This window comes from Hippoglossus hippoglossus, chromosome 22, assembly GCF_009819705.1.
Source record: "Hippoglossus hippoglossus isolate fHipHip1 chromosome 22, fHipHip1.pri, whole genome shotgun sequence".
NCBI lineage: Eukaryota > Metazoa > Chordata > Actinopteri > Pleuronectiformes > Pleuronectidae > Hippoglossus > Hippoglossus hippoglossus.
The window spans coordinates 21795080-21814029 of record NC_047172.1 but is presented as its reverse complement, the minus strand read 5'-3'; the positions used below and the strand labels follow the sequence as shown (position 1 = coordinate 21814029).

At 41.3% G+C, this 18950-nt stretch overlaps 1 protein-coding gene across 1 annotated transcript in view; it reads left to right on the top strand.

Moving 5' to 3' along the window:
• Positions 1-18950, top strand: part of LOC117756351 (leucine-rich repeat and fibronectin type-III domain-containing protein 2) — a 142597-nt gene that overhangs the window by 29820 nt on the left and 93827 nt on the right. Inside the window, exon 2 of the mRNA XM_034576795.1 lies at positions 17468-17603. The gene's annotated coding sequence lies outside the window, so the exon portion shown is untranslated. The remainder of the gene's footprint in view (positions 1-17467; positions 17604-18950) is intronic.

The window sequence follows — 18950 nt, the reverse complement described above, 5'->3', positions numbered from 1 at the left end:
ATGTGTTCATGGAATGCAAGTGAGGTGTTAAAGAAAACCTTTGGGCTTTCTGCTGCGAGTTTGTTCCACTGTGGAGGTCGGGTCAAAGATCCAGGAGTCCCAACAGTAGGCTGTGCGTTGAAACCCCCTTTAGGAGTCAGCAAAAAGTTGTGTCACTCCCGGTCTCCTGAGTGCATGCTTCCTCATGTTGGTGGAACGTGAGGCAGAAACGACAAGGTGGCCCTTTTATCAAAACATTGCTAAATTCCGCAAGTTAAACTGAAATATGATTTTTTTCTCACTTTTTGCTAGACAAAATATGAACTATAATTAAACTGCAGCTACTGTTTGGAAGTTGTGGTTTTTTTTAAGTGGTAGTAGAGTTTGACTGACATCTGAGGACCAGCTAAGATGTGTTTTTTTTTTTTTACCCTTCATCTGTAGGCGTTATCAACTGTTACCAATTAGACATCTCCCCTTTAGATTTTAAAGATATGGGAGAGCGCATGTTGCTTTTCCGTTTGTATTGCACTCCGAGCATGGAAGCTAGGCGAACTAGTAGGGCTGTAACGATTCTCGAACCAAAACCCAGAAATTTCCCCCACTTTTTCTTCTCACTACATCCCACCACAAAAAAATATAAGGTATGAACCGAACCGTGGATTTGGAGAATCGTCACAGCCCTACTAACAAGCTATTGTTATCACAGAAACCTTACATGCCATTACATTTGAGGAAACTGCTAATAGTTGGACACATGTAGGCTGAAAAGAGAAGCCGAGTCTGTGATGTTTGAAAAGCCACATTGTGACTGTAAGATGTCTGCCCTTCATCCATCCACAACACACTTCCTCGCACCCTCTGTGTCAGACAGCCAACACAAAGACATTGTGTGTGATGAAGCTCGACTAATGAGGCTCACTCTGACATTTAATAATGGATGAATTAAGAGAATAAAAGATGAAAAGAAAAGAAGAAAGGACATTTCAAGGGTCATGGTGATTTAATTCGGACTATTCTGATTTACAAAACCGACGCTTGGAAAACACGGGCAGTTACTGGGCAGGAAGGGTCCAAGGAAATGTGTTATTAACTTGCCTAAAAATGTTGGATCCAGTGTTATTGGTCTGGATGTCTCTGCCAATTTTTTCTGCAATACTAAATCAATGGAGCCCTTTAAGACACATAGGAAGAATTGGATCCATTCATCCAACCACCAACACAACTTACCTAGTTCTAGTCTACAATAACTATGTGCACATACCTTGAACAAGTAGTAGTATTGCGGCTCAGAGCTGAAGAAGCTGACCTCTTATGCAGCAGGTCACTGTGCAACGTCCTGACAATGTCTCTCCAACCATGATACATTGACACACAGGACACTGTACCTTTTTCAACTCCTCATGTTTCAAATATGAAGAGCAAACTATGATAATATTTTCATTCACAATCTCAGTTTGTTGTTGATGCCTTTTTTTAAATTGTATCTATTTGTTCTTTTCTGCAGCCGTTGTTTTGTGGTGTGGGATGTGGTGAACAATTTAGTGAGCTGCTGGAGGAAGGTTCGTGAGGCCCAGGTGTTGCATCAACAAGAAAAGAGATGAGCAACACAGGTTAACCATTCGGAGAGCGGTGCTTTGCAGGGCGTAGTTGAACCCAGATATTCTCTCAGTGGAACAGAGGTGATTGGGATCTACAACAGAAAGTCTTAGAGAGGCTAACTGACCATGAGGCACTGAGACACTGGCTGTTTGTTATGGCCAGCTATCTTATCAGTAGGGTCAGAGCTTACCCGTGTTTTTGTAAATAGCTTTTGAGTGTGATCTGTGTTTAGAAGCATGGCCTCATACTACAGAGGGACCTAAACACTTAAGAATACAGGTGAAATTACAGGAAGAAGGAAAAATAGGGCTAACATTGACATAAGAGCATATTATATGTATGCATCGCTACTTCCTTGCGCTGCAGAAACAATAAAGGTCCACTTTATCTTATCTCACCCCATCTTAATTATTTGTGGCAATTTATCAGTTATCTCTATGTAATATATTTTTAAGAAAGACATATTTTGAGCATAGTCATTGCCCTTATATTCCGACTTTAACACTGCAGTAAATGAATACCAGTCTGAAAAAAAAAAAAAAAAGATTCAAACAGCCAGGGTTTGTAATGTCCCACACCAAAGAAACCTATCCAGTACATGGAAAAGGCTGCAGGTCAGCTGTGAGGGTGGGGCGACAGGCAGCGGGGTCAGAGCCATATGAACAGATTCATTGTTCCAAGTCAAGAAATGAGGAAGGAAGGTGTAGTGTGACATTTAAGACATTCATTCTTTTGAACATGTAATTCTGAGGAAGAAAGGAGAGTATTGGGGTTTGTAATAAACCACTGGATTGGGACTTGAACTGGATTCTCTACATTGGCTTAATTTGAGTGTGGAATGATGTCCGTCTTACTGCGTTAGCCTTGTGTCAATATGTTGACCTGTCCTTTGTGGAACCCTCCTTTCCCAATGCGAGCTGGGATAGTCTCCAGCGCTACATTCAGATAATGGATGGATGTTTTCAGTAGTAATTTAAAAAATAAAAAAAGCAAGTGCAGAGGCTACCTTATCTCTTCAGGCATCATGCTCCACTGATACACTGAAACCTAATCAATCTTCATTGTCAGGCTCGATTTACAAACTGCAACCTGCCTGAGGATCCTCAGGCTGTAATCTGGCTCAGTTAGGATTATAGGGTCAGACATATCTCCTGAAGCCATGTGTCCGACCAGTAAATGTCTCTAAACCAGTGTCATGAAGCTCATACATAAGGAGTAACAGCAGTTTCACACATATAACGCTTAAACTGAGGAAATGGTTTGCGTGATGGCTGAAACACGGAGCACATGTTGTGTCTGTGATGTGAAGGAAGAATGGAGGAATTACACGTATACCGTTTATATACATATACCAAAACACCTCAAGAGCTGCAATTAATGTGTCATTTCCCATGGTGATCAAGTGAGGTCCAGTGTAGCCGGCAGCTCAGGCTGTGGCCACGGGATAAATGCTGCGGCCATATTCACCATGATTCCTTATGACGCATTTGAAAACCAAGCACATTAGATGTAATACATTTAGAGATTTATCAGGGCACATGGGAGTAAAGGCCAACTTTCTTCAAATTGAATCCAAGGTAAGAGCTCCTGCAGACGACGGGGGCTGGAACATATCCAGAAGAAGAGGGAAACAAACTCTGCACTTCCAATGCATCAGAGTAGCACATTATGTTTTGTCACATTTCTGGAGACAAATGGTAAACAAGGGGGGGTGACTGTGTTTTTTTTCATGATGTAGGCTATTTCACAGGTGCTCAGCATATTTCATCCTCCCACATGTTGTTTGCAACTAATTTAGAAGAATACATGTGGATGATGTTTATTGGAGGATTAAAAATGGAGAAATGAAGATGTTGACCATGTGCGGGGAGATAAACAAGCAGTAAACACAGGACTGACATGCAGTTTTATCACCTATTCATCTTGAGTTCTGTTCACCTCCCCAACCTTAGCCCAGAATCAGAATCATTTATTGATGACCACACAACCAAGTTGGTGGAATTCGATAGATCTCACCAACATGAAAATAACCGACATCGACGCAGACAGTGGTGACACATGAGTAGACAAGATATGAACAGGACAATATCACGTATAATAGTGCATGGATTTTAAGCGCATGTACATCATGGTTGTTGCAGAGGGACTTTATGGCTGTGGGGCAAAAAGCTGTTCAAACAGGTGGTGAGCAGTATGGGAGGGGGTCAGAGATTTCTTGCGCCCTGTGATGGTGCCATTGTGGTATAGTGATTCAACAGATGGGGAGGGGGGGCTGCCAGTGATCTGATTTGTTGACCATGCATTTCTATGTATTTGACTGTAGAGGGAGGCTGCTGTAGCAAACTATCATGAATGAGGTGAGCTTCCAATGATGGCTGTGTAGAACTGGACTAGGTGGTTATGTTTTACTTTGAATATTCTTAGCCCAATATTCAGTCTAGGTTAACCTCTGATTTGGTCCCCAAAATGTCCAGAGGGGAATAACAGGATAAGCGCTAACTTTGTTGGTGTATTGATCTTTGTCTGACGCGGCCTTTTTTGTTTGAAAACATCTTCTTTCTGGAGTTAGACACAGGATAGATGACTGGATCAAAGCAACAATTAGCTGAAAGATGCTAAAATGTGTTGAAACCACAGAGTTGGCTGATGCTTCTCTGTGTGTTTATCACAAGAACTATCTTTCAGGCCACACAGAAATTTGATCCACCGTTATTATAACACATTTAGTGCAGCGCTAATTAAGGTTGAGCTAATTCAAAAGAGAAATATCTTCATGATTTTAATGAGAATCCTTTGCTTTGTTTGGATACCATAACAACCTAAATCTGAACAACTGTGAAACTAACTCTTGTGATCTCTATGATACTGTCCTTAGATTAAAAGATACTGCACAGACCGACCAGGCAGGCTTCAGCACATGATGAAAGATTACAGAAGGTAAATTAGATCCATCTAGAAAAAGGATTTTACATTAGGCCATCAAATTGATTAGAATCTCTAATGGATTGGTTTGATGTGATGTTTAGATCTTTTCACGAGGAAATCATTTGATCATTGACTAACCACTTAATTTAATAAATCCAAGAACAATATAGATGAAAATAAACTCCCTGGTCTCTGGATGTTTGCTGAAGCTCAACACTGCAATTGTGGGAAATGTAGCAACAGATGCTGCTCATGTGGGTGGTGTGCTTACAGTTTGCCAAATAATCTTACACTTCACTGAGTAGGAAGTGAGAGGAGGCATCATGTCAAGTAGCTTTGAAAAGCAACTGTAAGCAGGGGATTTCTGTTTGAATAAAAGATCTAGTGTATAATTCAATGTAATGGTACTTTTTGAGGATGTCGAGAGCTTTAGGAAGCGCTATGTGTTGATGGAGCTCGACGGCAGTGTTTCTGACAGAATTGATTCCACTCATGGCGGTGGCTGACCGAAGTGCTGTACTTGATCTGTGCTTATAAATTATCCACCAAACCGAACATCATCTGACGTCTACTAGATAAAATCATGTGCGATTGTTGGTAGATCCTGTTTGCGATAGCAGAACCAATGGGTAGAGAAACAGGAGAGATTATCCACTATTTAATCGCTTGTGGATGCTGTCATCATTAGAAGGACAAACAATTTTTATAAAGAGTGTTCAAATATACTATGGTGGCTGTTAATAAACCTGGGTCTCTGTTGGAAACTGTCATAGTTTGACAAGACAATAATTTACTTTGATTCAAATTTCTTGGAGGAAAATGCATTTGTATTTCTCTGCCTGAGAAATGTTGAAACAAGTTATTCAAGAAAAAAAAGAAGTCTTTGAGAAATAAGACAGAAAATGAATGATCGCACAAATCAAATGCGCATTAATTACCACGACTATAAGGCCAAATACTGTTGCTCATTTCCCACATCGAAGCAGCTGCTGCAGTGTTCCACTTTCCACACCCACATGAGCAATGGCTTCTGCGCTGACCAAAGGTCAGAAGATGAAGTCTCCAGTCTGATTTGATGGTCAATCTGCTGGGTTCAATTGGCTTTGGCTCTGATTTCAAGAAAACTGCAAAAAACAACAATAAAGCTACAGGCAAACAGCAAGTGGGCAGAAAGGGCAAAGATACAACTTGTTCATGAATATTTCTGATTATGTTTTCAGAAATTCTTTCTATCACCATCAGGCCACACTCATCTCTCAATTTGTTGATCAACAGATGAATAAAAGAAAACAACATAATTCATTCATGAATTCTTATTATTTTTGACTTTATACAATACTTGCTTTATTTGCCAGGAGGTAAGAGAAGACGATCTCATAGTTATCTTGTTGGTCATTAACCAAATTACTCAGCACAATAAAATGTGGACCTTAGGATGGAGCTAGATGAAGTTAGAGGATAAGAACATTAAATCTTATGTTGTTGGAGCATAAATATTTCAATATTTCATGCAAATCCATAAAACTTTAACGCAAATTCACAAAGGTCAACTTCATTTCAGAGGATCACTAAAGTCATTAGGATGCAGTCTCTGGGGACCATGAATTTCTGCATAAAAATGTATCGCAATCGCAAAGTTGTTAAGAAGCTTAACTCTGAACCCGATTTTTGGACAGGCAGACCAGCATTGCCTTCCCAAGCTGGTTGCAGGGCTAAAAATGGCCATAATCAGAGTCACAGAGATGAGATATCCTGACTCTCTGGCAGAAGTTTGTGCCAATTCATTCAGCAGATGATAAGATATTTCAGTGGATAATGAAAAATGTTGCCAGTTAGTGGTGTTAGATAAGACATCAGAGGAGGCATCTTCTGGGAACCATGAATTTAGGAGGAATGTTTATTAGTAATCCGTCCAACGGTTGTTGAGATAGTTCAGTCTGCACCAATGGCATTTCCATGGAGCCTCATGAGTAGTAAGGCTTAAAAATCAATCTGGAAAAAGACCTATGAATATCTATCTTTACTCATGGCACAGAGTGAATTCCCCTCTGTTATTTGAAGGCGCTATAATCTGTAAAGCTGCATAGTGCAGCTTTAATTTATATGTGACCAGTAGTCGAGGTAAACATATGCACCAGATCAGCACGGGTTCCTGCACAGGGCAGATTGTTATTCAGGCCATGCCAGAAATATATGTAAAGAAATATCCAATGCTGCAGAGCCAAAGATTCTGACTGCGTTGTGTCAGACCCTGATGTATCCTCTTTTTTCTGGTTCGCATGAGAAAGTGGATGTTTAAAGGGCTTCGAGTAATTGTCCAATAGTGAACAGTAAGAGACAAAAGGCAGTGGCCTTGTGGTGCGTGCATTAAGTGCCTGCTGTTGTACTTCAATTAAGCGTCATGTGTTAAGTCTGCACATAACACACCACACATGTACTAACTGGAACGGAAATCACTGTGTGGGTTTATAGTCAGCGGAGGAAAGAGGGCGCACTATTCTTGGAAACATGCCACGTCACCTACCTTCTTACTGTAAACGGGTTGGGGTGATATAGTGAAATGTCCTTTGAGGTGCTTCGTGTTTGTGGTAGTGAATTAGCTGATTAGCTCGGTGAATGCTACTGGAAGTGGCTGACATGCATTGTGTGCAACATACAAAGAAGGCGAAAGAGCGCTTACGTGGGACCGTGCTTATCTCCAGAGGTCGGATGAATTCAAAACACAGCTTTACCAAGAAGGGGAGGCACATGATGTAGGAACATACGTGGAATGCATTACCCTGCGATGGAGGTTCATTAATTTCGAATGAGAGAATCCTTTATATCCCACGTCGTGTCATTTCAGATGAACTAAATCAGGGTGACAGTCTTGCATGCCTGCAGTTAAGCCAACACTGTTTGGTTTATACTGAAAGAAGCTTATGTGAAAAGACTATTTTGTCTGTAAATCAGCTAAACAAGCTCATGATATAACAAAAATAGATTCTTTTTTTTCTAAGACTTTTGAATCGCATGGCTTAACATAGAATTTACATGTGGGTGATGAGCAGCACAGATCCATTATAGATTAAATGTGATCCAGGTGTAATGTTGGAGGTCTAAGGTACAGTATACACGTTTGCCCCCTGAGATAGCAGCTTGCCTCTGGCTTTATGGAAACACATTTGAAAAGCCAACTGTTGGACACTTCAACAACTGCCCGAGGACACACTACAGCTACATTAGCAATAGCAGCTTCACAGATGCTAAAGGATCTGCCTGGAGACAAAGGCCGAGCGGCTGACAGCTGCACAATATGGAGAGGGCAGGTAGATATAGGGCGAACTTAAAGCCTCAACAGCCTGTTGTATGACATGTTGCCTTTGAAAAATGCACGCTTTCATGTTCAGGGGTTAAGTGCAGGCTTTATGTTAGCTTCATCACTAGGGGGCCACTTTAATAGGTGCGGGTTGACTCGATGTGGTTCAGATCCAGGGGAGATAGACAGTCAAGGCTGCTCACTCTGTGTACGTGTGTGGAGCCATAACTGTGTTTGTGTTGTAACATGATGATTAAGCTTCTTTACACAAACCCGACAGACCTGATAAAGACTGTGAAAATACGTGCAGCAAAACACTGACAAAGACCAGTACGCTGTGTAGCCCATGTTGCTATTAGCGCCGTGATTATCTTTGTTAGCCTGTGCTCGGTGCCGGAAAGGACACAGTGTCGCATGATTGCAAAAACAAAGCCTTGACCCTCGCAGCTCCCAGCTGGAGTGGCTTCATAACGTTCTCCATCCACGGAAAGAAATATCAGATTGCAACTGACCCTGGCGCTGCTGCTTGAAATCCCATTGCTGCCATAAGAGGCTTTACGACAGACTAGAGGCGGGCGAATGGGGATAATTTAATGAAACATTAGACGAGAGCACTCCGCAGTCCTTTAACAAATTGCTTCTCTGAATGCCAAGCTTGGCTCAGTTTGGGTTGCCTGAGGGATGAGTCAAGTGAAGAAAAGAGAAAGTTATTCACCTACAGTGCTCAGAGGTTGGGTGCGATGGCGCCTGAGTTTCGTCTGAAATATAGAGGATGAGGCTGTCCCGCAATGACTAAGCCTCCCTGTAGAAAGTCTACTTGAGGATTCATGAGGACACTTTTTTTCACTGGACGGATTAAGTGTGGCAGGAGGCTGTTGACTTCCAAGCAGCGAGAGCAGAGGGCACACTTCCTCTCATCAACGGATGCCAGTGGGCATAAACAGGTGGCGGCTGGGCACTGACACCTTTTTTTATTTATGAGTAATGCTATGTGAGTAAGAGCTGGCCCCATTGAGATATAGGCAGCGTCCAGAGAAGCATCTTCGTGGCATCACAAAGCAGATTCACCCCCCATTACCTGTTTGTGCTACATAGTGTTCTTAAGCTGGGGATTTAAAACTGGCCACTGAGTAAAGCCTTGAATTAGCTTAATGAGAAGAGCCAGGCACGTGACTTAAAGCTCACATGGAGAGAAATACACAAACAGGCACTTAGTGCCAATATGATCATTGTGTCTGTGTGCTGTATTCACAAGCGGGGATTGGTTTGAGTTTGTGTGCATGGTTAGAGGAGGTTTGTGATACATATAAGAGAGCTTATTATGGCGATGCGTGCATGCATGTGTCCTGTTGGATGCTGATACAGTATGTTCGTGCACTAATGTGACTGTACAATTGCGACATATGGACTCTTGCGGTCTCATTAATAAGAGACAAGGAAAGACACACTACCATGACATGCATGCCTCAGTTGTGCGTTGTTGCCTTTCATCAGTTGTAGTGCAGGACAGAAAACTGACTGGCCCACATACGCTCATGTAAAGACAAATAGAACCGAGACCATCACGATTTCTTTTGAAAGTCAGTCCTGGATTTGTGGCTGCTTAAGTGACTTTTGCTGCTCAAAGTTGCTTAAACCTAAAGACAAATGTGTAGATTTGATGAGGGATTAGAAAGGATTTGTATCTTTTAAGCATAATCAATAAAATGCTGCTGAACTGTAAGCCCAGTTTTGATGTGGCTTTGTAGTCGTGAAGAAGTCGTGAAGTTTTACAACGAATTTTCTCCCATGTCCACAGCTGGTCTGTTCTGTTCTATCTGTTCTGATGTAAACATACGGATCTACTCAACCACACCCTCATCTTATACGATGAAATAGTGCAGCAAAGGTTATTCAAATGTATTTATAAATAAAACTGTAACTAATCTGGAAAAACTGTTGTTTAGATGTTTCACTGGTATGCATCTTTGTGTGGTTTTCCAAAATGCTAACTGACTGAAAGTAGAAGAGATGGGTCTTATTGTCATTTAATCATTGCAAGAATTTCAAACTACTGGTGGGATGGCTTGATCTCCAACATCTGTCAGACAAAGACTGCTGTAGATTAGCAGTTGCCAGCAGAAGCAGCACGTTATGCATTTGTGTATCTATGTGTTCACGTATCTCTGCAGGAGTGAGTGTTCCGGTATGGGCTGCGCAGCGAAGCCATTTAAATGAATTCTTTGACCTCAGCTCTTGATCAAACTGGGGGGAAAAAATCTATTTCCCTCCTCATTATTCTCCTGCTGTTTCCTCCTTGCATTGTCTGGGAGTGCGCTGCGACACCGGCACTGCACAGAGGTTAGAGTTCCCTGTGGTTTGACAGTTCACTGCAGGTTGTGAGCAACTGCCAGAGAAGTCGACAGTATATTTTTTGTCACACCACCTTTTTCATCCTGCTGACAGAAATGTCATTTCATGACATGAGCTGAGTGGCTTTCCCGTCATCACAAGAGGAGAAAAACAAGCCGGCTGGATCTTGTTCAACCATTACAAGACGTTCACGCTTTAGATTGAGTTAAAAGAGTGACAGATAGATGAGCAGAGGCAAGGTCATTGACTGTGATAAGAATTTGAGCCATGACTCAAGGGCATATGTGGTAGCTCTTAACATCACCTTAATACACAGCTTGCTTGACTGTAGCTCTGCAAGCAAGGAATTGGCAATTTGATCCGCCAAAAAACCCTGAAATACATCTCTATCAACCCATTAGTAAATGTTTTCTGCCCTGTGATTTGTCTAAACACTCACTTTTCATAGAACTGTAGTACGCATGATCTAAATGAGTCCACAGGCATATCCTCAGGTAATGCTGACAAGCAGAACATGGAAATCACATTAAAGCCTGCATGCGTCATCATAAATGTGTATGCCTGGCTGTGTAGACAAGTATTAAAAACCTCTCTGTGGCAGCAGTTTGTAAAACAGAGCTTTGATCAAGACACGTCCAGTAGCAGAGTAAATCCATGAGCAGGTGTATTTCTTTCAGCCAAAACCAAAGGAGATTGAAGGAGTAAGTATGGACAGACATGCATGTATTATTCATGTGAGTAATCTGAAGGGCAAGTCGAGCTACTTTGGTGTCCCTCTTTCATGCTTAAAGAAATCATTTTAAATAAAAATGTTTCCTCATTCAGAAATGTTTTTGTAGCTCATTCATTTGTTGTAGTACTCGTGTCTCGTCTTGCACTTAAGCAAAGATGACTAGGACTTTGACAGCATTTGGCCTTGGAGATTAAAGAAAAAAGGACTGAACAAAGCCCACCAAGATATATATTATGAGTGCATCAAACATTTTGCGTGCTTTTCCCCAGAACAGGCAGCAAGTATTGGACCCAGTCTGTACAGATTCTTCTGCTTCTTTTCATTTCTAGCGGACATGCAAGGAAGTATCTGCTGCCAGTTAAAAGCAACATTGTGTTTGGTCTTTGCAAACAGGAATGATTGACATTCATTTGCATGGGGAGTTGCATTCTAACTCCAAGTGTGAACTCACATACTTAGCACTTGTGATTGAAGCAGCAAAGACGCATACTAATTCCAGGTATGAACCCTAGACTCTTTTATTCTGTTGCTAACACCACTGTGGGGAGAATCAACAGTCTAATGTATGAGCATGTCTTTTAAGGCCTTGATGCCCCAGGGAGCAAGTGTTTCTCACCTATTAACTTGTATCTGTATGAGCACAAGTGTAATAAAATATCATTTGGTGGAATGATTGCCAATTATGGATAGATATAATGGCCCCTCAGCCAATGAAGAAATACTGCCCAGTGAAGGCAGGTGTGATAATGAGCTTAACAGTCGGGTTAACATGCTCACTGACCATCCTGCTGGTCTGAGGCTTTGTGCTAAGAACTTTGTGCACAGTTCACACTGGTGTAGGCACTGGTGGACAGCCACTTTCAGCTGACTGCCAAATCTCCTGCCAACATGCAAACCATTGAAGTGGACTACAGAGACTCGAGGCTCATTTGTGCTGCCTTTACGCTTGACAACAGTGGTCACATACTTCCATGTGTACTTTACATTGGCATGGTTGTTAGGCAATCCATCCATTAGAGGGCAACACAGAGTCAAGAGTCAAGGGTCATTTTCATTGGAGGAGGTTGTGATAATGTACGTCTTAAGAAAGAATCAAAAGCGGCTGTTTGTACCTAGTAGCATATAGATGTCTCGCCAACTTGCACAGTCCCTCCTCAAAAAGTTCCACCATTGTTGATATTTCTTCCATCCCATCATGTTGCTTGACCTATTGGCTACACTTCCCTCGCATACTGTGGTGGTACTGCTCTGTATAGTTTGTATCCGTAATCTTTCTGAAGACATGCACGAATACAGATGGAATTAATGCAGAGTACAGACAGAAGGCTCTGTCCCTTTCTGTACATGTATCTTACATTGAGCATGAATGAGCCTTTACAGGGGAGAACATAGACTCAGCAAGCAGCTTAGGAACACATAGCTAAAACAAATGGTGCTTAATACCCTGCAATAAATTCTCCCTTCAGGAAGGGCATAATGTTGAAACTGTTGAAGACGTGTAGATTCCAACTGTATTCTATGATTTGGAGGATACAGTCTGTGGTGCTGTAGAACTGCATTGTGTTCCTATGTTCTGTCCACTGCATTCAAATCAGAGGCTTAACAGCAGACACCACTCCTCAGTTCAACAGCAGCACAACTGCCACCTTTAAAATGAGCATCCAGCCATGTATAGTCAAACGACATACATCTCAGTCCACACTACTCTAAAACATCTCCAATAGAAGCCGGACATGATAAGATCAATTAACAGGAAAAGCTTGAATTCACTCAGAGACAGTCAGGAGAAATTATCAATGAATCCAAGCAGCAACACGGATTCTGCTGGAGAGACCAGCCCCTGATGAAGACACCATACAGAAATATGAGTTTTGTTAAATACTAAAAAGAAAAAAAAATAGCACGAGTGGAGGTTGGGTCTGTGTAGGAGGCTGCAACAGCAAACAGCAAACAGCATTGGCATGAGTGTAATTAGTATAATAACTGTGATAAGTGTGATTTAGTAATGTCCGTGGTGTGTATCTGCATTAATATGATTGGATGATACTGGTCATACAGCTGTGAAGGAGCCAGTGATTGTGTTGCACAGTGGAAACGGCTGATGCCGGTTAGCTGATACAAGCATGGCCTCAGTGCTCTGCCTGAAATAAGGATTCGGCTCATTTGTCCATTTGTCCCAAAACAACACGATTCAGTGCATCAAGCTAACAATTAGCATCTAGTATTCTGTGAGTAAAGGTCTGGAACTAAGGCTATATCCATACTTTCTCCTTTTTTTTTTTTTAGTAAAACACACGAGCAGGAAGCACATGGTCTACAGCTGGTTGCTTATTTACAGAAAATAATACAAATGAGTAACAACGATGGTGAAAAGAAAGAGCAGGGACTCCTTTTCTTGGGCCGTTAGTGTTTATATGTGCAGCCCCACACTAAAACAGGAACAAAAAATGTTTCTGAAATTTCCATTTTGGAGTAGTGTGGATGGCACGAGTAAACGTAGCAGCAGTGATATATTTTAAATCTCAAACTACTAGTGTAGCTGTAGCCTAAGTGCTTGTTGGAAAGCAAGGTCAGGGAGTCGGTGTAATGCATTCAAGAGTTGCCTGTGAGTACAGGCTTGTTACCACCTTTCGCGTGTTGCCATTCGGAAACAGGTTAAAACACTTTTGCTGTTAGCGTCTAGATAGTTGACACATTGCGCACTTTAGCATGTATGAAGCAAACTCAAACTCATGGTACCAGCTTTGTTTCAGATGTGATAAAACAAGACCTTGCAGACTGTCACAATATATACGATGAGTGTTTGCAGGCAATTTGTTCACTGGTCTCTGATGTCGTCCAAACAGGCTACCTCAATTTACAATTCAAATCTCTCACTAAGCATTCATCAGTACTTTATCCGACTGTGGAGAAAAATAAAACTGAAGTGGATTCACCTTTGGGAGTAACAAAGAAGTAGTACGTCTGTGAGAGTAGGTGCAGTCCTGCAGGTTTCACGTTGAACCTGTTGGCTAATGGAGATGCAGAACTCCACCAGGAGTGGGAAGTGAGGCTCAAATGAGGCAGGGAATGACAGGCAATAGACTGGAAAATATGAGAGAAAGAGGGGGTAGTGAAGTCAAGCTGGTGTGTTTATTTGGCTCTGCGGGTGCCCGGCATAAATCTTAGTGGGGGCGAATGCATTTCAAGTCCACAATTCACTAAAAACGTTGACACAGCCCGTCTTGTCGCATAAAAATCTTTATGGATCAAACACACCCTCAGATGTTTTGTCTTTTTGTATTGTTTCGCTCACTGACCTTCCAGCACAATGCAGTTAACCGTTACTTCTACTTTAATATAATCTATAAAAATGAATGCATGACGCAAGCCTTTTACCTTTTACAGAGTCCTCTGTCTGTGCTTCAGATAACAGTTTTTGAAATAAGTCATCGCAGCAGACACTCAACTCTCATTTGCAGTCGTATTGTGAAGGAAAGTGACTCAGTTTGACATATTGTGAAAGTTGATGAAGATAATAACTAAAGGCAGGCAGAAAAAGCACAAAGATAAGTCCTTTATCAGGTGTCAGGACACAAGCTCAATAGTGTCAGTTTGATTTCTGTCTAAAAACCCAGCCGCTGCCGACTCTTCACCAACTCCAATCAAAGCTTAACTGAACCACAAAAAACACACTTATATCGCTGCTCACAACAGCGTGACGTGCCGTCTTGTGTGATTATTTCACTGATGTTACTACACTTTTCAAAGAAAGGAAGGACTCTTCATGAAATAGAGCGGGTCGTTCACTAACCTGAAGGTCGGTGGTTCAATCCCCAGCTAATACACATGCATAAGTGTCCTTGGCCAAGACACTGAACCCTACATTTCCCCTGATTTCCTGTATGAATAAGAGATCAGTGCTATAGAAATGCAGTCCGTTTACAACATTTAGATAGTGTGGGCAATGTAAGAACTTCAACTGAGTGTATCTGTATATAAAGAAAGGTACAAGATGATTCACTTTATATATTCATTGTAATATGTTATTTGATATGTTAATAAGTGACGCATTGAAACCTTGTTAACCTTTTTTCCCTGTGTGAGCTGACAAAGCTGTTGGAAGCCTGGAGGCTTAACAACACCTTCAGTACATTATATATTTTTTAAATTTAGCATCAGTTTTTTGTAGAAATGTTTGAGAGTAATGATCTGTATTCATTTTTAACATGTTTTACAGTCACCACTCTCAACACATAGATTGTGTTTATTTGGTCTTAGTGAAAAGTATGGCAACAGCTGGCGAAGGAAACATGTCCTATTTCTACAGTATGTCTGGGGATATACTGTACAACATGATGACACGAGTGGAGAGGATAATAGAGGGACTGTCCCTCCACAAACAGAATATGGTTTCAAAATTCTCCGCACTAAATCTCACAGCCGAGAGCCGTTACTCTCAGCCGAAGCTTTACAGTTGCCATTTTGAGAGAAGAAGAGCTGGTGTTGCTGTGGCTCTCTCCTCTGCTGGACGATGATACATGATAGAGACTATGGAAGGCCACTTGAAGAAAATGAGACTTCAAAGAAGCAACTGAGATAGCAGCTGCCCAATAAGATCTCACTTTAGCAGGATAATAGCATTCAGGTCCCCAGAGGCGGAAACAAGGATGTGCCATAAATTATGAATTTCCATGAGAACAGATATGGATGATGGTGTCATGCAATAATTGGCACAGCACTTAGCTCCAAGTGAAGCTGGCTGGTGGCTGAGTGATGTACGCTGCAGGCACCTGCCCCGGAAGACACGCTTAAGGGATTTGCAAAGTCAGTGTGACACAAAGAGGCGCCCCCAATTATCATGTCGACCCAAAGGCTCTATGATGGGGCGACCTCATTTCATGACCTATCAGGCTGCATGGTGGGCAGCGACAGTGGGTTCACGGTTTGAAGATGCTTTCATTAAAATGCTCAAATGTAAAAATGCACTTGTTTTACCAACCTTAGCTACAAACTGGTGATGCGGCAAAGACAAATGGGCTCCTCCTTACGCATCGCAGATTTTATCAATTTCCGTTTTTTTGGTTTGGTCAAAGGCAGAGAAGAGAAATGTAATCTTACTGTCGGCCATTGAGATGAAGTTCAAATACAATGCACAGTGCATTTGACCAACTCTTGATTTGACCAGGATCAAGAGTTCTGTGTTGAAAAAATACAACAAAAAAAATGTAACCTTCAAAATGTTCAGTCTAACTGAAATCTGACAAACAGAGAAATGGAACAATGTAACCCAGCAGTGTCTGGTCATGCAATTTGTTATTTTTGAAGGGTACAGTTTTTTTTCTGTCCAGAAACAATGTCTCAGTTTACTCGGTACCTAATATTGTTACTATGTTATATATCTGTACATATTTTATAGTTAAGTAAGAAATACAAAAATAGAGCAGGAGTTCACTACAATGTCCAAACTAAACTTACACAAGTTTAAAGTCTTTACAGACTAAAACAAATGACCCGAGAGTCATTCAGAAGTCCTTCAAGAAACCAAACAACTTCACTGGCTTAACATTTCATTAATTTCAGAATTACATTTATTTCCCTTCCTGAGGGTTGGTTTTAACAATCAATTAGCATTCCCATGTCTGTGTATTAAATTCAGAGGTAGGTGTTTAGCGGAGTTTAGCATCTTTATCTCAGCTCAACAGAACACCTTAATCTCACTACTTAACACACTGCATCTTATGTCTGACACATATTCACAGCTTGTGAAACTTGTGGTGTTTGCACTGCCGTCTACAGATTAAACAAGAAAGGCCATTTTTTACATTGCTGTCAAGACATTCCTTTAACATGAATTCAGTATGCAATGGCATTATGTGGAAGAGCATGCACATTATTTTCTTCCATTAATCCACTCGTACATGTGACGATTTTCCCACACACACTATTGTCCATAAAGTTGTTACCGTCCACAGAGACAATTAGACGTTTGGTGCTTGTACCCGCTAAGGGCCATCAATGCAGAATTTGTCTGTCACTCCGTCTGTGTACCTTTTACTCAAAATCCGTTGCGTGTGAGATCAACCATTTGTGCACGTGCACCCTGCTACCACCATAGATTGAATACATTGAAAAACGCTGGGTCCGATTTTGATGCTGTTTTTTTGCTCTTGAAAAATGCCAACAAATAATTGATATACAGTAATTCATTCGATATCTGCTAAGCTTTACAAATCATTATTTAAAGTAAATACATGTGGAGATGTATAGTTACTGTTAACTTCTGAAATAAGATAATGGTTTAGGGGCTTGGTCTTTTTCAGAAAAACTGCAGTGAAACCAGAAATTTGCAGCCATAATAATCACAAACACCAGAAAAAAACCAATGTACAACTTTGACCTGATAATATTATTCTCGCATGTTGTTCTCTTTATTTTCTTTGATATGCATCCTTCAAAAATAATACTGCCCTGACCGAATCAATCTTTTGGGCATTAAGGCCCAGTTTGTTCTTTCTTTAGAAGGATTAGAAGCCACACAAATGTCTAAGATCAGTGCCCTCCCTCAACCTCTGCCTCTCCTTGTTGTTTTCCTGCAGGTGAAAAAGTGAACGGATGAGGTGGAGCACCCCTTCCTCTCACACATTCACACACACACACATCACCTTGCAACGCTCATCAGTGGGAGGAGGAGAGAGACTTGGGATTGTTTGTTGCCCGCAGGAGGAAATCAAGGTCAGTACACAGTGCGCGCACACACACACACACACACACACACACACACACACACACACTCGCAGGAGGGCCTGAGAGCAAACACAACAAATGGAGAGAGGGAGTGCCTGCTTTTGTGTTGGCTCTGGGGTCAAGTGAATGGATGTGATTTTAAATGTGACCAGCATCATTTTTATAAGAAAGAAAAAGCATAAAGCACGACAGTACCATCTATTTGTGTTGTTATAACAGTAAAAAGTGCTTTATAGGAGGGTCCGTCACAACTTTGTGCACAAACAACAGGAGGATATAGCAAAAATCCATTAAATCCTGTATATATATATATATTTTGTACGAGATATTGAACAAACAAATCGACAGTTCCCTCATGTCGCCTTGTGTCCTTTAAGCTTAATCCACTTTCCCTCCCTTTCCCGATGCCTTCTTTTTGCTTCATTCGTCCTTCCTTCTGTCCTTTATCCCATTTTTTAAAAAAAAAAAGCATATACCCAGAGAAAATCTCTAATCAACACTTCCAAGCAAACGTTGGGCTGTCCAAGGTTTTTTTTTCCCTGTGAAGTCCACACACTGGGAAGATTTTGGATTTTAATTGCTTCCCCACAGATTGCTGCCTCACAGAGAAACTGGGTTAATTGCATAAGAAAAGGGAGCCACTTGTGACCTTCACCGAACGCTGCCAACTACGGTTAGTGCCGCGTGCATCATGTTGCAGGTTAATTCAGCCACAGCTATAAAAGGAGGTGATAGCCTGCGTGTCTACCTGTTTTTATATGAGCGTTGACGTTAGTTTAAAAAAAGCTTTTAAAGTGTCAGTCGTGAGAAGTCGTCCTGACAGGATCGTGGCTGCTGCGTAATTCCACACCCTACGTGTGTCAGCGACAGCAGCTTGAGGAATATGGAGTCCGTCACTGTAGAGACTGCTCTGCGGGTTGATGAGACTTATTGAAGCTACTCTAAGGAGAAGAGTAAATTGTATTCAGGAAATTTTAAAGTGCATCAATCCTTCATTCGATCCTTCCTTCAATTCTACCTTTGCTCCTTCCTTCCTACTTCCCATCTTTTATCCTTTCCTTCCTTCCTCACTTATTTATATTCCAGTTTCTTCTGCCATCTTTTTTTCTCCCATTCTTTCCTACTACTTCCCATATTGTATTCATTTGTCCCTGCTATCAATCCTAGCCTTCATTTTATTGACTTATTGTTTTTATTCCATTCCCTTATCCTTTCTCCCTTCCTTCTTTATTTTTGTTCCTTCCTAGAGTCTTTCCTTCCAGCATCTTTTTATTTCCTATGACCCTAATAGCAATCCTTCCTTCCTTCTTTACCGTCTTTTCTTTAACCCCCCCA